This window comes from Salvelinus alpinus, chromosome 9 (genome assembly GCF_045679555.1).
Source record: "Salvelinus alpinus chromosome 9, SLU_Salpinus.1, whole genome shotgun sequence".
NCBI classification, from domain to species: Eukaryota; Metazoa; Chordata; class Actinopteri; order Salmoniformes; family Salmonidae; genus Salvelinus; species Salvelinus alpinus.
This window is the reverse complement of record NC_092094.1, coordinates 32,506,270-32,521,669: the sequence shown is the minus strand read 5'-3', so window position 1 is coordinate 32,521,669 and position 15,400 is coordinate 32,506,270. Positions and strand designations below refer to the sequence as shown.

General features: G+C 43.1%; 1 pseudogene; it reads left to right on the top strand.

Moving 5' to 3' along the window:
- The first annotated feature begins 1,910 nt into the window (after positions 1-1,910).
- The window catches only part of LOC139584659 (endosome/lysosome-associated apoptosis and autophagy regulator family member 2-like), a 28,493-nt pseudogene continuing 15,003 nt past the window's right edge, over positions 1,911-15,400 (top strand).

Here is a 15,400-nt window from a genome sequence, read left to right as displayed (position 1 = left end):
AACGGACTTTGATGTTAGCGCACGAAGGGCATCAGGGGATAGTAAAAATACAACAGTGTGGTAGCCAAACATTATTCTTTTTTAAAATTGTAATTATTTTTTTAATTTCACCTTTATTTAACCAGGTAGGCCAGTTGAGAACAAGTTCTCATTTACAACTGCGACCTGGCCAAGATAAAGCAAAGCAGTGTGATAAAAACAACAACCCAAAGTTACACATGGAATAAACAAACGTACAGTTAACAACACAATAGAAAAACATCTATTTACAGTGTGTGCAAATGAGGTAAGATTAGGGAGGTAAGGCAATAAATATGCCATAGTGGCGAAGTAATTACAATTTAGCATTTAAACACTGGAGTGATATATGTGCAGAAGATGAATGTGCAAGTAGAGATACTGGGGTGCAAAGGAGCAAAAAGATAAATAACTGTCACGCCCTGACCTTAGAGATCTTTTTATGTCTCTATTTTGGGTTGGTCAGGGTGTGATTTGGGTGGACATTCTATGTTCATTTTTCTATGTTTTGTATTTCTTTGTTTTGGCCAGGTGTGGTTCTCAATCAGGGACAGCTGTCTATCGTTGTCTCTGATTGGGAACCATACTTAGGTCGCCTTTTCCCACCTGTGTTTTGTGGGTAGTTATTTTCTGTTTTGTGTTTATACACCTGACAGAACTGTTCATTGTCGATTTGCTCTTTGTTATTTTGTTCAAGTGTTTTGCGCTTTGGTCCACTTGTTCATGCAACGATGACTGTTACAATAACAATATGGGGATGAGGTAGTTGGATGGGCTATTTACAGATGGGCTATGTACAGGTGCAATGATCTGTGAGCTTCTCTGACAGCTGATGCATTGATAAAGAGGTTGAACTGCTGGTGAAGTCCTGCCCAGTCAGAACAGAGCTACCAGCTAAACCATGGCAGATCCTAGCCATTGACATGTGTGGGCTGTTTCCAACAGGAGAACACCTCCTTGTAACGGACTACTACTCAAGATGGGTTGATGTGAGTATCCTAAACTGCGTTACCACCGCCAATATAATCAAAAGCCTAAGAATGGCGTTCGCAGTCCATGGGTATCCTGAGTCTATTGTGACGGATAATGGCGTTCTTCTCACCGCGAGTGATTTCTGAGCATGCGTGGAGGAAAGCGGGATCTAACACCGCCGCATCACTCCATACTGGCCTCAGGCCAACGCCGAAGTTGAAAGACAGAACAGGACGCTTGTCAAAGCAATTCGCGCAGAAGGGAAGGATTGGCACACAGAACTACAGACGTTTCTCATGGCCACGTTGTCTGTTGTCTGTAGCTTGTGAGGTGTGGAAACACTTTGTTGCTTTTATGAATTTTGCCTTGCTGCTTTTTGTTCTATGTTGCTCTGTCTGTATGTTACGTCTTGCTTGTCCTATGTTGCTCTGTCTGTATGCTATGTCTTGCTTGTCCTATGTTGCTCTGTGTGTGCTCACTGCTCAATGATTGTCTATATTGTAATTGTTTTTAATAACCTGCCCAGGGACTGCGGTTGAAAATTAGCCGGCTGGCTAAAACCGGCACTTTTACTGAAACGTTGATTAATGTGCACTGTCCCTGTAAAAAATAAAATAAACTCAACTCAACTATTGTTTAAAGAAACATTGTTAACAAAAGAGGTCCTGAAATGTAACTAGTGTTATGGTTGGTAGTTTAAAGAAATTAGAAGTAAACATTACAGTATATTGTTGTTGGAAAATATGTTAATACTGTATACGAGAGATACCTTATTTTGAGTACTAGATAATGTTTTGTTACGTTATAATGCATAGATCTGCAGTTTGGAGATGTGTTATCATAGTGGTTCGTCAAACAGAAGAGGAGGGATGTAGTATATTAGCGACACCTAGTGGTGCAATACCAGTGGGGCACTAGAAGTCACGTGAGGAACGGAGGGAGGCGATGCTTGGTGAAGGAGAAATACTTTGGAAGTCAATGATTCTTGTGAGTCCGAGTTAAGTCGACACGTTACAATAACGTTTATCAGACCATCGCTTTATTTCCTGCTACCTATTATGCTGTCTCGGTCTTGGTTTATCGGTGGTAGCTCGCTCCTCCTTTCTCCAACTGGCAGTCGGGGCTAAGCGACCACATCCATGCACAGAGGTAAGATCCACTCGCAGGACACAGATAATGTGTGTTGTCGGAGTCATTGTTACCATAAGTATTTTCTGTAGGGTAATAATAGGCTATGCATGTTACTGGAAAACACAGGAACGTGTTATTTACCAGTTTACCCATTCAAATAGAGTCAGAAGAGGACTGTGAGTTTAGGCACATACTGAGAACATGAGCGCTAATGTAGGCTATTGTTATTCCATCAACCGAAACTAATACGATTAAGAATTGATGACGCATCACTTCTGGTCAGATTCATATGTTTATCTAATATAAAAAAAACACACACACACAGCATAGAGAGAGACTACTCATCCTGCTTCTTAGAGTAACTGTCAGTCATGCCATCAGGCAGTCCTGTCTGTGGGATTCCTGTGGGATTGTTGCTTAGGACACTTGTACTGTTTAGGCCAAGACAATGCTTGACTTAGTATTGTGAAGGGGTTCAGAGGTGTCTGTGTGTTTTGCGTTTGTGCTGTGCTGTGTCTCACCACTCAGGGCAGACTGTGTTATCAGTTTCTTTCATGGAGCTGCCTTTCCTTCTCTCTCGCTCTCTCGCTCTCTCGCTCCACTCATCACCTCTGAGCCGTAGCACAGAGCAGGCAACAGCTAACAAGTCAATGTGCAGGGGTACGAAGTTATTTAGGTAGATACTGTATGTACATATAAATACTGTAGGAATAAGTGACAGATAACAAACAGTAGCAGCAGCATTATGTGATGAGTCAAAAAAGGTTATGCAAAAATGGTCAAGACAGATAGTCCGGGTAACTATTTAACTCACAAACTTTTACAGGTGCACAATCGAGAGCATCCTGTCGGGCTGTATCACCGCCTGGTACGGCAACTGCTCCACCCACAACCGTAAGGCTCTCCAGAGGGTAGTGAGGTCTGCACAACGCATCACCGGGGGCAAACTACCTGCCCTCCAGGACACCTACACCACCCGATGTCACAGGAAGGCCAAAAAGATCATCAAGGACAACAACCACCCGAGCCACTGCCTGTTCACCTTGCTATCATCCAGAAGGCGAGGTCAGTACAGGTGCATCAAAGCAGGGACCGAGAGACTGAAAAACAGCTTCTATCTCAAGGCCATCAGACTGTTAAACAGCCACCACTAACATTGTGTGGCTGCTGCCAACATACTAACTCAACTCCAGCCACTTTAATAATGTAAAAATTTATGAAAAATTTATCACTAGCCACTTTAAACAATGCCACTTCATATAATGTTTACATACCCTACATTACTCATCTCATATGTATATACTGTACTCTATACCATCTACTGCATCTTGCCATCTTTATGTAATACATGTATCACTAGCCACTTTAAACAATGCCACTTTTATATGTTTACATACCCTACATTACTCATCTCAGTGCATTGTTTGTTAAGGGCTTGTAAGTAAGCATTTCACGGAAAAGGTTACACCTGTTAGATTTGAGATATATTGTCCTTGTTCAGCCTCGACTCTGAGAAACATAGTATGTTACAGTTATTCAGGACCCGTTGATAGGATAGTCTCGAACGGAGCTCTTCCAGTTTGTTCTCCAGTGATTGTAGGTTCGCCAATAGAAAGGAGGGTTGAGGCGGTTTATGTACTCGCCGACGAAGTTTCGCCAGTGTGCCCGCACGTCGGCCTCTTACGCCACCTTTTTCTTTTTGAGTCTCGGGAGCCTGGTCCGGGGTGAGTAGTATGTCCTGCGCCTCCGACTTGTTGAAGATGCAATGTTCATCCATTTCGAGCCTGTTTCATTTGGACTGACACATACTCAGAATTTACTTTGCAGTCAGTAACAGTAACTTACCAGGGCATTGCTCTGCACTTCCACAAGACTACCATGAATCAGAAAACAAGCCCTACATTTAGCCTGGGCCAACTCTCCTCCTGGAGAGCCACTGGATATGCATGCTTTACATTTAGCCTGGGCCAACTCTCCTCCTGGAGAGCCACTGGATATGCATGCTTTACATTTAGCCTGGGCCAACTCTCCTCCTGGAGAGCCACTGGATATGCATGCTTTACATTTAGCTGGGGCCAACTCTCCTCCTGGAGAGCCACTGGATATGCATGCTTTAGCCTGGCCCTTTAGAACACACCTGATTCTGCTAATTAATGTCCCGATTTATATATAACATTATATATAACATATATAACATACCACCACTCAGTCAGACCGCTCTATCAAATCATAGACTTAATTATAATATAATAAACACAGAGAAATACGAGCCTTTGGTCATTAAACGGGTGTCCTGACTCTCTGAGGTCATTAAAGATCCCATGGCACTTATCGTAAGAGTAGGGGTGTTAACCCCGGTGTCCTGGCTAAATTCCCAATCTGGCCCTCAAACCATCACGGTCACCTAATAATCCCCAGTTTACGATTTGCTCTTTCATCCCCCTCCTCTCCCCTGTAACTATTCCCCAGGTCGTTGCTGTAAATGAGAATGTGTTCTCAGTCAACTTACCTGGTAAAATAACGGATAAGTAAAATATATATATATTTTTTTAAAGGACAAGCTAGTTAACCTAGTAATGTCATCAACCATGTGTAGTTAACTAGTGATTATGTGAAGATTGATTGTTTTTTATAAGATAAGTTTAATGCTAGTTCGCAACTTAATCGGCCAGAATTGGCATCCAAAAAAGCTGATTACCGATTGTCATAACTTAAAATCGGCCCTAATTAATTGGTCGACCTCTAGTTTAGTCGCAGGGTCCTTAGCTTATTTTTTATACTTATGTTTTATCATTTAGAAATGAAAGCACTTTATGTATCTAGTCCCCCATGTGAATAAGTCATAAGTATTTGGACAAAGTAACTTATCAAAGTTGTCCCATATAGAATAAAACTTTGTTGATCCAGGATGGAGATTTTTATTTGGCATCACCTTACATTAAAAGGATCACATCACACACATTTAAAACAGTCAGTCCATCATTTTGCATACACTAAAAACATAAAGGATATTGATACATTAACTGACCACTGCCCCAACTGCACTGTTAAAATAGATAAATAGATAAGTGCATATACCAATACAATTTACATTGCATTTAGGAGTCCAACAGCACAAGGAATTAATCAAATAACATTTTATTCAAATCACGTTTTATTGGTCGCATACACATATTTCGCAGATGTTATTGCGGGTGTAGTGAAATGCTTGTGTTCCTACCTCCAAAGGTGCAGTAATATCTAACAATACACACATCTAAAAGTAAAGAATGGCATTAAGAAATATTTAAATATTAAGACGAGCAATGTTGGAGTCCGGAGTATGTTTGCCTGTATGTATGTATGTCCAGTGCATTCGGAAAGTATTCAGACACCTTGACTTTTTCCATGTTTTGTTACGTTACAGTCTTATGCTAAAATTTCTGAAATAGTTTTTTATAAAACAATTTCACATTACAAAAATGGATTCCTGATCATGGCCAGCTCTAAGAAGAGTCTTGTTGGTTCCAAACTTCTAACATTTAAGAATGATGGAGGCCACTGTGTTCTTGGGGACCTTCAATGCTGCAGAAATTTTGTGATACCTTTCCCCAGATCTGTGCCTCGACACAAGCTCGTCTCAGAGCTCTACGTACAATTCCTTCGACCTTATGACTTGGTTTTTGCTCTGTCATGCACTGTCAACTGTTTGACCTTTTATATAGACAAGTGTGTGCTAGAGATGAAACGGTATGAACATTTCATATCCCGATTATAGTGACAAATTATCACGGTTATCAGTATTATCGCGGTATTGTTAAAATGTGCTGGAGATGTTCAAAAAGTACTAATACACACACTGAAATCATGTCACCAAGTTTTATGTTGAAAACCAACAAACAACAAATAAAATTAGCAGCACTATGCACTTTTTGTTTGCATAAACATTAAAATAATAGCATTAACATTAAAGATGTGGCCATGAGGTAAAAGTTTACATAGTGCAGCTTTAAATGAACACAACCTTAAGTAAGCAAATCAAATGTGCATATAAAAGCAACACAAGTAAAGCAATGTGCATGTAAGAACAATACAACCATATGTAAACAAATCCAATGTGCATGTAAGAACAATACAACCATATGTAAACAAATCCAATGTGCATGTAAGAACAATACAACCATATGTAAACAAATCCAATGTGCATGTAAGAACAATACAACCATATGTAAACACATCCAATGTGCATGTAAGAACAATACAACCATATGTAAACACATCCAATGTGCATGTAAGAACAATACAACCATATGTAAACACATCCAATGTGCATGTAAGAACAATACAACCATATGTAAACACATCCAATGTGCATGTAAGAACAATACAACCATATGTAAACACATCCAATGTGCATGTAAGAACAATACAACCATATGTAAACACATCCAATGTGCATGTAAGAACAATACAACCATATGTAAACACATCCAATGTGCATGTAAGAACAATACAACCATATGTAAACACATCCAATGTGCATGTAAGAACAATACAACCATATGTAAACACATCCAATGTGCATGTAAGAACAATACAACCATATGTAAACGAATCAAATGAACAGCACTGATTATATGTCCGTCTCTCCTTCATAAAGACATAAGGTGCTGCTGGCCTAACATCCTGTACGTACGCATCTTTGTTCACTTGAGATTGAAATATAAAAATGTCAGCATATTTACTTTGTCCAGTTTAAGTAGTGATCTGCGAGGAGAGACAATGTGCCCGCTGGAACTGAACACTCTCGGATGGCACGCTGGCTGCTGGGATGCACAAAAGCTTCCTGGCAACGCTGGCAAGGTGAGGCAGCTCTGATGCATGGCCCCTCCACCACACCAGTGGATCCTCTTCTGCTGGAATGGGTGGCAGAGACAGGTAGACCTTGATCTCTTCTTTCACTCTGTCTTCTGAGGTGGTTGGAATCTGACCCTCTTCACCGCTCTGCTGCCTTGTTGAGGTGATCTTTCTCAGCGACCCAGTCAGGCCTTCCCCCTCCGTTGCCACTGTGGGGGTGTTGGTGGTGGAGGTGCTGCTGGTGCTTTGTGGTTCTTCCCTGACTTGTGCAGCTGCCAGCTTCAAGGCCTCCTGGACACAGCTGGCAGTGTCAACTTTTGCAGCCCCAGGCTCATCTAAAAAGCTCCTTTTGAAGCGGGGGTCAATGTAACAAGCCATGTGCATGACTCTTTCCCATCTCTGTGTATCTGTTGTTAAGGTCTTTTCTCATTACCCTTTTCATCTCCTTGGTCAGAGATGGCTCTGTATCCTTTTCCACCAGAACATCACGGGTGATGTAGTCCAGGACAGCCTTGATGGCTGACAGTGTCACTCGTGTCTCGGAGGCAAGTGCATCTGTAAACTTGCTCAGAGGTTCAAGGAGCTGGCACAGTTGCTCCATGACACTTATGTTGGCATCCTTGGGCATCAGATGCCATGTTTCTCTTTCTCCAGCCAGTGTCGCACAGACTGGCTGCTGTTGGCTGAGGAAACACTCAAGCATCTTGTGTGTAGATCCCCATCGGGTCACCACATCATGGATCAGAGCCTTCTGTGGCATGTTGAGGGCAGCTTGCTTTTCTCTCAGTTCTCTCCTTCTCTTCCAGGTCTGTGAGAAGCCTTGGACCAGATGACAGCAGGCCTTGACTGCTGTGTCAACTCTCTGAATTTTCAGAGCCTTTGAGATGGCCAGGTTCAAATTATGGCCAAAGCACCAAAGCCACAGATCTGGGAACTCTTGAAAAGACTTGATCTTGTTTGTGGTTATACACACCAGGTCTATCTTGTTGATCCCCCACTCTTCCAGCATATTCTCAAAAAACTCTGATGTTGTGAGCCAAGTGATCTTCTGGGAAGAACTGTGTTCCCAGGAAGTTAGATTCCAGTTGTCAGTCTGGGGTGAGGTAATGGATAGTGAAGCTGATGTAGAGTTGACCACCCCCGCTTTCACTGGTCCAGAGGTCAGTAGTTGCAGCAAATCATGTGCCTTGAGCCAAACTTTTTCCAACATCAGCTTTAACCTGGTTGTACAGGTTTGGGATTTCAGTCTTGGAAAATAATGTTCGTGATCTCACTTAGTAGTGAGGCACGGCAACCTTCATCAGCCTCAGAAAGCCAGGCCTCTCAACAATTTGAAATGGCATCATGTGCTTTGCAATGTAATATGAAAGTGCTGCAGTGAGGTCTTGAGCATTTTTTGATGTGGGTGCATAAGCCTTTTTAAATGCTTGCTCGAGTGTCTGTGTCAAAACTGTAGAGGAGAGACCGGTAGCGTCACTGGGTTTGCCTGCTGCACGCCCACTCTGTAAACAAGGGTATAGCAAATGTATATTATTATTATTCACACACAATCTTCTGTGTTGCATTTGAGTACATGCAATGACCCCATGCACAATTGACGTAAATACAAATGAGTCTTAAGAAGACAGTGATAGTATTTTCAATGAGCCCAACAATTGACATAAATACAGGAGTCTTGTATAGGAGTCTATAGTGTTTCTCCTGTTGGAACACTTTTACAACCAAGTCGACGACTGTCGGATTTTAAATGAACAAAATATGTTGGTTGGGTGACTAAACTACATAACGTGTTATTGTGTGCAATGGGCGAATAGTATGCAGACACACGATGTAACAAGTGCGCTGAGAGTCGGGAAGCAAGTACGGGAGGTGAGTGTTTTAATAAATGAACAAAACAATAAACACAAACAACGCACCGACATGAAAGAGTCAACACCTGAGGAAAGAACCAAGGGGAGTGACAGATATAGGGAAGATAATCAAGGAGGTGACGGAGTCCAGGTGAGTGTCATGAGGCCCTGGTGCTCTTGACGATGGTGACAGGTGTGCGGGATAATCAGCAGCCTGACAACCTAGAGGCCGGAGAGGGAGTATACGTGACACACGGCGCATACAGCAGCAGAACAACGTGTAGTGTTTTTACAAGAGTAGGTAACACTGAAAGCTTCAGTTGACATTATTGACAAGCTATTAGCAAGTTAGACAGACAAACATTTTCCCCCATTTCGACGTCCCCACAACATGCATTGAGCTAAAAGTTAACTTACCTTGCATTCGCTATAAAGTAGTGGGTGGTGGTCACGAAAATGACTCAAGAGATTTGAAGTGTTGCCCCCACCACAGCGTTTTTTGTTTTGTTTTGCATGTTCTGAGAACAGGGTGACCATCTTTGATTAAGTTTCCCTCAGGACTCTTGTAAAACCAAAAGATATGACCACACTTCAGATGTGGTCTTCTTGGAAGGCAAAAAAAATCTCCAGAGTCCTGTCACTGCCTTCCACCATGTTTTCACACAAAACAAAATTCCCGTTGCATGCTGCGCCTGCGTCAGACTGTTGCTAACTTTGGTTGATGCTGGACAGTATTTACCATGAATTTTTCAAACCACGGTAATCAAACATGGTTTTAATAATAATAAAAAATTGAAACGGTAATACTAACCGTCTGGAATTTTATTGTGAAACAGGTAACGGTTTCATCCCTAGTGTGTGCCTTTCCAAATCATGTCCACATTTAATTGACCACAGGTGGACTCCAATCAAGCTGTAGAAACATCTCAAGGATGATCAATGGAAACAGGATGCACCTGAGCTCAATTTTGAGTCTCATAGCAAAGGGTCTGAATACATATGTAAATAAGCTATTTATTTGTAATACATTTGCTAAAAATTGTAAACTTTTTTTCCCGCTTTGTTATTATGGTGTATTGTGTGTAAATTGCTGAGGCATTTCTTTTATGTAATCAATTTTAGAATAAGGCTGGAATGTGGAGAAAGTCAAGGGGTCTGTAATACTTTTCGAAGGCACTGTATGTATGTGTGTATGTTGCACAGGGCAGGAAGTCCAGGATCCAGTTGTCCAGATGGGATAGGGCAGTGCGCTGGCGGTTGCATTGTCTGTGGACCAATTGGGGTGGTATGCAAAATTAAGTGGGTCTAGGGTGTCAGGTAAGGTGGAGGTAAACACTCCAGCCACCTGGTCTGCACATGCTCTGACGACGTGGCTAGCGATGGGCCGGCAACCTTGCGAGGGTTAACATGCTTAAATGTCTTACTTACGTCGGCCACAGAGAACGAGAGCCCACAGTCCTCGGGGGCGGCCCGCGTCGGTGGCACTGTGTTCTCCTCAAAGCGGGCAAAGAAGGTGTTTAGCTTGTCCGGGTGCAAGACATCGATGTCCGCAACATGGCTGATTTTCCCTTTGGAGTCCGTGATTGTCTGTAGACCCTGCCACACACGTCTCGTGTCTGAGCCGTTGAATTGCGTCTCCACTTTGTCTCTGTACTGACGTTTTGCCTGTTAGATTGCCTTACGGAGGGAATAACTGCACTGTTTGTATTCTACCATATTCCAAGTCACCTTGCCGTGGTTAAATGTGGTGCCTCGCGCTTTCAGTTTTACGCGAATGCTGCCATCTATCCACGGTTTTTGGTTTGGGTAGGTTTTAATAGTCACAGTGGTAACAACATCCCCTACACACTTCCTGATGAACTCAGTCACCGTGTCAGTGTATGCATCAATGTTATTCTCAGAGGCCACCCGGAACATATCCCAGTCCGCATAATCAAAACATTCTTGAAGCATGGATTCTGATTGGTCAGACCAGCGTTGAATAGACCTTAGCACGGGTACTTCCTGTTTGAGTTTCTTTCTATAGGAAGGGAGGAGCAGAATGGAGTCGTGATCTGATTTACTGAAGGGAGGGCAGGGGAAGGCCTAGTAGCCATCCCGGAAGGGAGAGTATACATGGCTATGATTATAATCAAAGATAATTCTCTTGGGAGGTAATATGGTCTGCATTTGATTGGTGAACCAAAGGACTTGAGTTCCTGTACGTTTTCCCAATCAGACCATGAGTAGTTAATCATGAAACATACACCTCCACCTTTCTTCTTCCCGGAGTGTTCTTTATTCCTGTTTGTGCGATGTCCCTGATGTCTCTCTGGAAGGAGATCCTCATCCTGAGCTTGTCTACTTTATTGTCCAGGGACTGAAGTTCGTACTAGAATTAATGTTTTGAACATGTTCTTCTTGGCCGTGGGCATTCTGCAGTGCCGGCCAGTTGGAAGCCTCTCGAACTGAGGGTGTAGAGGGTTCGCCAACGCCAGCCAGTGCCTTCCTTTTGGTTGCCTTGTGGAACAGACTGCTCAACTGTGCCTGAGGTCGACCAATTACTTTGCTGGCTGTGTTTACTATGCTGGTTAGTTTGCTTTTGCTCCTCACTCTCTAATCGCCATACCAGACTGTCATATTAAATGTGAGGATACTCTCCACCAGACTGCTTTACATCCTCTCCAGAACATCCTGGCTGACCTTGAACCAATTCAATTCCCTAATTAAAAAGAGGTTTGCTTTTTTTTTTTTATACAGTCTGCATTCTCTGTAAAGCTCAGCTTGTCATCAATTTGTGGCCCTAGGTATTTAAAACAACCAATAATTTCCACTGGTTTGTCCTTCAGGTAGAGTGGTTGGGCATTGGCAGGTTGTTGCCATTGATGATCAGCTCATTTGTCTTGTTCACATTGACGTGGAGGTCACTTGACAGCACCATTCTTGAAGGTTGTTGGTCTGTTTAAAATAGCTGTTCCCATCTGACTTAGCATCTTTAAAAAAAGCCATGTCATCCGTGTACTTGAAAAGGCCCACATTGTTTCCTTGGATCTTCATCTTGTTAGTGTAGATAGAAAACAACTATGGTGAAAGGACACACCCCTGTGTTAAGGGTCAGTTCATCAGAGGGCCCCATTGATGAGAACCCTGTGTGGGTGGGTGGGCGAGCGGTCAGTTAAGTCCTTGATCTCATTAAGTACTGCAGTGCAACTCCTCCTCGTGGACTGCACCAGATTTGCCAGTTCTTGCTGTGAGATGTTACCCCACTCTTCCACCAAGGCACCTGCAAATTCCCAGACATTTCTTGGGGGAATGGCCCTAGCCCTCTCCCTCCGATCCAACAGGTCCCAGATGTTGAGATCCGGGCTCTTCGCTGGCCATGGCAGAACATTGACATTCCTGTCTTGCAGGAAATCACGCACAGAACGAGCAGTATGGCTGGTGGCATTGTCATGCTGGAGGGTCATGTCAGGATGAGCCTGCAGGAAGGGTACCACATGAGGGAGGAGGATGTCTTCCCTGTAACACACAGCGTTGACATTGCCTGCAATGACAACAAGCTCAGTCTGTCGATGCTGTGACACACCGCCCCAGACCATGATGGACCCTCCACCTCCAAATCGATCCCGCTCCAGAGTACTGTCCTCGGTGTAACGCTCATTCCTTCGACAATAAACACAAATCCGTCCATGACCCCTGGTGAGACAAAACCGTGACTCGTCAGTGAAGAGCACTTTTTGCTAGTCCTGTCTGGTCCTGCGACGGTGGGTTTGTGCCCATAGGCAACATTGCTGCCGGTGATGTCTGGTGAGGACCTGTCTTACAACAGGCCTACAAGCCCTCAGTCCAGCCTCTCTCAGCCTATTTTGGACAGTCTGAGCACTGATGGAGGAATTGTGCGTTCCTGGTGTGACTCGGGCAGTTGTTGTTGCCATTCTGTACCTGTCCTGCAGGTGTGATGTTCGTATGTGTTGTTACACGTGGTCTGCCACTATGACAGTGCTTCTCAATTATTTTCTGTTACGCCCCCCCTAGGATGAAATAAACATTTTGCGCCCCCCAACTCTCCGCCGCGACTGTAAATAGTATAATTTGTCTATCAAATTGTTATAAGTACACCTCTGCATAACATTGTATCCTTATTAACATTAAAGAAAACAAAAAAGAAAGATATAGATCAACTTACAAAGAATAATTGTTTTTTAGTCTAACAGAAAAGACTTAAAGTGCATTGATTTGCCTGAAAAAAAAAAAAAAAAATCAAGCCTTATTTAAACTGTACATTTTTTTACCATTTGATACTGAAAAATAAAATATAATCAATAAATAATAATAAATTCAAATTGATCAAACATTAACTCAGGAGCACAATATATGTAACACTTTGACCTATAAAACAAAAATGAATAAAACAATTTGTGCTGATTTAAAAAAAAAAAAGGAAAAAAAAGAAATGAGGAAGTCATAGTTTTTATTTTTGCAGCACTTGCGTCATCCAGCATGACAGAGACCATGTCTAATGCTGCAGGTAGTATCAGCTCCTCTGCTATGGAGCGAGTTTTTTTTGCACTGAGCAATTTGGTACGCCACCTTATATGACGCTAACAGTGCTCGCTGGTTTACTGAAGTAGCATTCACAAAGCGGGACGATTGTTGGCAATATTCGGCACGTTTTCGCTGAAAAAACTCAAGCGGCTTATCAGCGTGATTGGGGTGTAATGTCTTTAAGTGACGCCTTAATTTATTTGGCTTCATGCTGTCCGCTGCCAACATTTTTAGACACAGTAAACATACCGGTCTTTCCTCGTCTCCCACCGTAGTCACAGTGAAGCCAAGCGCTACATACGCGTCGTCATATTTCCTCGTCTTAGCTTTCGGGAGACTTACGTTTGTCTCATTATCTCCGTCTCTCTCCGCCTTTCTTGTCATCCCTGTTAAATATTTTTCCATGGTGTTTGTTATCTGCACTTCATATCTCCTGCTGTGTGCTCTTGTTCGGTGAAAAAAAAAAACTACTCCCTGCAGCAAAAAAAAGCATGTTCCCCGGGGTCACACGCGCCCCCCTGGGTCAGGGCGCGCCCCACTATTTGAGAAGGACTGCACTATGAGGACGATCAGCTGTCCGTCCTGTCTCCCTATAACGCTGTCTTAGGCGTCTCACAGTACGGATATTGCAATTTATTGCCCTGGCCACATCTGCAGTCCTCATTCCTCCTTGCAGCATGACTAAGGCACGTTCACACAGATGAGAAGGGACCCTGGGCATCTTTCTTTTGGTGTTTTTCAGAGTCTGTAGAAAGGCCTCTTTAATATCCTAAGTTTTCATAATCGTGACCTTAATTGCCTACCGTCTGTAAGCTGTCCTAGCGACCGTTCCACAGGTGCATGTTCATTCATTGTTTATGGTTCATTGAACAAGCATGGGAAACAGTGTTTAAACCCTTTACAATGAAGATCTGTGAAGTTATTTGGATTTTTACGAATTATCTTTGAAAGACCGGGTCCTGAAAAAGGAATGTTTATTTTTTTTGCTGAGTTTTTATATGGAGGGGATTGTATATCTTCTGTTTTTCACCACCCGGAACCCCTAAGAACACTGCTACTTCCCCCTCTCTGTCTCTGACACTTCCAACCAGTGGTATAATTCTCTTCTCCATGTTGTGTCCACTTGTAACACCCCCTCCTGGAAGTAAGAGGAATGGACACTAAGAAATGTAGTCAACCCCCTCTAGCCTTAAGCCAGCCTACTACAGGGTGCAGCAGGTACCTACTCTCTAGGCAGCGGCATTCGCTTCAATGACTGGGAAACCATCCCTACCGGGTTCAGCTCCCCAGCAACTTACCTCAACAACGGTCCCCATGGAAACAACAGCCTCACCTGCAACAGGTGTGTGAAGGGGAGGGGTTAACCTGTTCTGATTTGAAATCATTATGGCATTGCAGTTCTCACATCTCATTCATCTCTGCTGTGTGTGTGTGCCCAGTTCGTCCTGGTTCCCCCAGGGTAGTTACCTGGAGTCTAACAGATGAGTGTACTGTCTCTCTGACGTATGCTGTCCATCTGAAGAAACAGGAATCATTCTCCTTTGAATACCAGTACACTGACCCTAACCTCTTATTTTACTTCTTTGTGAGTCTTCTACTTCATTCACAAATTTCTAAGATATCTGCTAGTCTCATCTGCAATAACTTCCAGAACACTAAATATACTGATATTCACAAATGTATTGATTGGTTGATGTTCTGGTTGCTTGGCAGATCCCGAATGACCAGTGTCAGGAGATGGACCAGACTGCTGATAAGAAGTGGCTCAAGCTCACCAGTCATGGGGAGTGGGCCACACACACTGTAAGAGAAACATACTCGCTTGATAGGTTAGGCATTCTCTGTGAGGTTACAGCACCATCTAGTGTCCAGTCTTGGGATGCTCTTAGTTCGTAGATGTGCATTCCATTCAGTGGGCATTCCATACAGGCCTCTACTACAAAATACATGTGGTAAAACACAGGTTGGATCATTTGTGCATTGATTAATAAGTTGATCGTGAGTGTGTGCCAGGTAAATCTGAAGTCTGGCACTAAAGTCTTGTACTGGAAGACTGCAGGGGTCCTGGG